This window comes from Parus major, chromosome 19 (assembly GCF_001522545.3).
Source record: "Parus major isolate Abel chromosome 19, Parus_major1.1, whole genome shotgun sequence".
Taxonomy (NCBI): Eukaryota; Metazoa; Chordata; class Aves; order Passeriformes; family Paridae; genus Parus; species Parus major.
Genome location: NC_031787.1, coordinates 4,314,237 through 4,319,162, shown reverse-complemented (window position 1 = coordinate 4,319,162; position 4,926 = coordinate 4,314,237).

The following is a 4,926-nucleotide window of genomic DNA, read 5'->3' as shown; positions in this document are numbered from 1 at the left end:
TTCCAGCCCTGGGATCCTCCTCATTTCCAGCCCTGGGACCCAATCCCTAATTTCCAGCCCTGGGACCCCCTCATGAGTTCCCAGTTCCAGCCCTGTGACCCAATCTCAAATTTTCAGCCCTGGGACTCCCTTCATAAACCCCCAGTTTGAGTTCTGGACCCTCCTCATGAATCCCCCAATTTCAGCCCTTGGATCCCTTCATAAATCTCCCAGTTCCAGCCCTGGGACCCTCCTCATGAGTTCCTCAATTCCCACCCTGACACCCCCTCATGAACCCCCCAATTCCAGCCCTGGAACCCCCTCATGAGTCCCCCCAGTTCCATTCCTGGCCTTGGCTCGTCTCCCCAGGAGCTTGGGCACATCCGAGGCGGCCAACAAAGCATTTCGGAAAATTAATCAGCCCAATTGAAATGTGATTGATCGAGAATTGAGAACCACGATCCAGCAACTCCTGGAAAATGTAATAGTCTAAAACCCTTATTAATTTTTCATGTTCTTTCTGTTTGGATTTTTTTTTTCCCCCCTCCCTTGTGGAGGTGGCTTGGTGCCAGGATGTTTATGTGTAAATTCCAGCTCTCCTCCTGCCTGGCTCCGAGGCTCTGGAGCTGGGGACACCCTGGGATTTCCATCCTCCCTGGATGGAAATTTTCCTCTGGAAAACTTTCCTCCAGGAAAATCCCTGGATGGATTTTCCTCTGCTGGGAAAACACACCAACAAAAGAGGGGAAGAACCTCACGGAGTTGAGTTTGGCTTGGGATGAGCCAAAACCTGGGAATTTTGCTCCTGCTGTGACACCCACATCGCATCTGGGGTCACTGTGACCTCCAGAGAGGAGCAACACCAACAACAAATCACCCTCTAAAGCAGGGTTAATTAATTAATCACTGCTCCAAAATGAGGGGCAAAGCTGGTGGGGCAAACCCTGGTGGTTTGGAAATGTCCAAAGCCAGGTTTAGTTGCTCCTTTGAATTTATCTCTGGAGCTCCGTGGAATCAGCAACTGAAGGGAGACCAGGTTGTAAGTGGTGCTGTTTGGATGAAATGATTTCTGTTTTCAACAGATCTGCTTTCAGATTTTTGCTTCCAAAGTGAAAATATCTCTATTTGTTCAACATTTGGGTTTGGCCTGGATTTTTGCTTGGCTTTTTTTTTAAATTTATTTTTATTTATTTAATTTTTTTGGACACACTGTCAACATTTCTCAAGTGGGGAAAGGACCAACAACATCAGTTTGTTTTTCTGGAGTTTTGTTTTGTTTTGTTTTTTTAAAGAGACCAATTTTCTGCCAGCAGAAGCCGTGGAAATGTTTCAACCAGAGTGCTGATGAAGTAATCTGAACATATGCCACGGGAGCCAGGATCTGACCTCTCCTGTTGGATTCCTTCCCTGGGGAATTGAGGCTGTAAAAATCACACCTTCCCTGTGCCTCTTTGTCACCTTTCCACCATCAAACCCGGCCCTACCTGGGCACATCTCGAGCACAGATGGGCTGAGATCCTGCAGGTAGCTGGGCTCTCAAAAATCACAGAGCAGGATCAGTGATATTTGGATTTTTAACAGCAGAAGAGGTGGAAGGTAGCAGAGGTCTGGCTTTTATTGGATTCAAATTAATTTAAAATGTGCAAAACTTCTTAAAATTTCCCATCTGGCAGGAGATTGGAGTTTGCACCTTTCTGGCCTGCAAATCAACCTTGGGCTTGGAGCAGAGGTGACCTTTTTCTCCTGCCTGATCCAAAGTCCCCTCCTTGCCACGTCCACGGGGCCACCCTGGGCCTCTGCCAGGCCAGCCTTGAAAACTCCACAAAAAGAGGATGAAGCAGAGGATTGATCTTCATCCCAGGGCCAGGACACAGCTCTGTGCTTGGTTTTCAGTTGGATTATTTTCCTGTGGGACTCTGGATTCTGTGTTTTCCTTGAGAATTTTTACTGTTCCGAGTGTTTTGGCCACAAACCCGGCTGTGGCCTCAGGGCCTTGTACCCCTCTCCCTGTGCTGGGTCCAGCTGTTATTATTTCTCTTTATTTATGTCCTGCTCTTCCCCAAGAGCCTTTTCTGAACTCTCCCCGCTGTCTCTGGCAGCTCCTGGTAAATCTGGAAGACAAAGTGCTCGTCCTCTCCACGAGGGTTTTTTTATTTTTAATAAAACTCGCTGGTGCTTCTCCTGAGGGACTTGTTGAAGCTGTGAAAGTCAAAGATAAAATGCTGGAGCTGCTGTTTCCTGGACAGTGAGGCTGTGTTTCCTCGTGGAGCCTCAGGAAAGGGCAGGGATGGCACCAAGGGGTCCAAGTTCTGCTGGTGCTGGCAGCCAGATCCTTCCCAGCTCTTCCCAAATCATTTCTGATGGGCCAAAGGAAAACTTGAAAGGGAAGGTGGGAGGGATAGAAAAACTCATTTTCCTTCTGTGTCCTGAAGAACTCAGGGCCTTCCTGAGGCCTTGTGATGATGTTTGGGCCCCTCAGAGGGACCAGCTGATGGTGCAGAGCCATAAAGGGAATTTCTACATCAAACCAGAGCCAAATTCCTGGAGCCAGCACCTCCCATTCCTTAGGACAGCTCTGGCTGCAGGAGAAGCCCAGCAACACCTCAGCTCTCGGTTATTAATCAACGCTAATTAGCTGGACTAATGAGCCTGCACTCCTGCTGGTCCTGGGGTGAGGACTCTGCAGGAGGAGGGAGATGCTCCCAGACCAGGCCTCCCTCCCAGGCCATTTTGACAGGGGGGAAAAAAAAATGCATTTCATCCTCATAAATCCTTGGCAGCAAATGTCGACTGGATGCCAACAGGAAAAAAACCACTAATAAATAAAAGGCAGCACTGTTTTTCTTTTAGATGGTTGGGATTGTCAATGTTTTGTGGACTGGAAATTGAGTTTTTATTTTATTTATTTTTTTTTTTTAGCTCTCTTCTGCTACTGGGAATAAGTAAGTACCTTAAGTTAAACACGTTTCTTCCAGCATCCTTGAGTGCACCCCATGGGGAGCAGGTTGATATTTTTTGGGCATAAAAATCCCATTCCCCAGTGCCCAGGGTGGGGTGGGGACATGTCCCTGTGGCCACTGAGGGCACATCAGCAACTGGCTGTCCCCAGGCCACTTATCCCTGGGGATGGGGACTTAAAATGATTAAAAAATCACATTTTCTGTGAAAAATAGCACTTAAAGACACAACCTTAAACCCAGCCCTGGTTTTCTACCAAAGGAAAAGTTTGGATAAGGACTTTTATCTGCCCCACACTGAATTTCACCCAACCCTGAACTCTGACCCTGCCAGGACTTCCCGTTCTGCTCTGAAAAAAGTTCCTGCTCACCCCAGGAGCCAGCACAAAGCCTGGGCAGAGAAGTGGCTTCCTTGGCACCCAGATCATTTTCCTGATTATTATTCCGGTCATTCACCCTCTTTCTCTCTCAATCTTGAGGAAGGAGCAGTGATTTTGTGAGTTGAAATTTGGATGTATTCCCAGCTCCATTTTTTTTCTCCCCCTCTTGTTAATTAAAACTAATAAATCTGCTCAGCAGAGTTTGCAGAGCAGAGGGACAAGGTACAGTTATCTTGACACGGCAAGGCCATCCCGCTCCTTCCCCCCCACACCTTTTATTTATTTAATTTATTCACCTATTTATTCCCTTCTTGAGCCCGTTCCAGATCCGAATTTCTCATCCAGGCTCTTTGCTTTTCTTTCCCAGGGAAGCATTCCCACAGGAGCCTCAAATAATCAACAATTGCCGTGGCGTGCATCCCTGGAAATAATGACAGACAATCCCGAGCAAGCTGGGAACAAAGGGATCGGTGTTGTGTGAGTCCTCCTCCCTCTGCCCCCTCCTCAGGGGTGATGGGACCGCAGGGTTTGGGGTGCAGGGGGTCACTGCAGCCCTTTGTACCCAGCTGGGGCATGCAGCAGCAAAAAGATGAGGATGATTCCCCAATATTCGGGTGTTTAAAGCCCTTTGGGAGGTTGAACCCCTGCCCTGAGAGCCCATCAGCGCAGAGAGCCACGGAGCCAGCAGCCCCTGGGGAGGAGAGGATCCAAACCATCCTCTGTGTCCTTTCCTGAGGTGTCCCACACTTCCTTCCCAGTGTCCCCATCCTTTCCAGGAGGACACAGGTGGCCTCTGAGGCAGGGGACGAGGTGGCACGGGCAGGATTTTCATGGAGCTGCTGCCCATCCCCAGCTCCTGGCGTGGTTCCCAAGGTTTCCCCAGAGCCCCTGGATGAGTTTCAGAGGCAGAGAAGTTTGTGGGGGATGGCTTTGCCCTGAACTCCTCCTCCTCCTCCTCGGGAGGAAGGCAGCGCCGGTAGCCATAGCAACCAGATCTCCTTCTCTGCTCCAAACTTCACCCAGCCGGGGCTCCGGAGGACAAGTGGGAAGGGACGGGGGAATGCAAATGACCCTCAATCCCTGCAGCCCCTCCCGCTGCCGGGGATCCGCGTTCTGAGCCGCGGGATGTGCGGGAGGATCACGGAGCGCAGGGATGCTGCGGAAACGGGGATGGGAGAGGTGCAAGACACAACAGCGGAGCTGCTGAGCCATCTCCTGCATCCCCCGGGCTCAGGAGAGGCTGTTCGAGCGGAGGGGAACAGCTTTCAGCAGGGCTTTAGGCCCCTCCACAAGAGACTCGGCGCTCCGGGCTGTGCCGAGGCTCCCCTGGAGCATCAGCAGGGCGGGCAGGGGGTGTGGGTACCCCCGAACGGGGCTGGGGCCCGGCTGTGGGGCCAGCACAGCTTCGGGGGCACAGAGACAGCCAGAGGGTGTGAACGGGCAGAGCTCCAGCCCCACAAGCAACCCGCTGGATCGGGACTCCATAGAGCCAGCTCTGGGCCAGGACATCCAGGGCTTTTCCCTGCACTTCCCATCCCCTGCCCTGAGCAGCACTGAGGCTTTCCTGCCTCGTTTTCACTCTGCTTCATCCTCATCCTGCTTCATCTTCA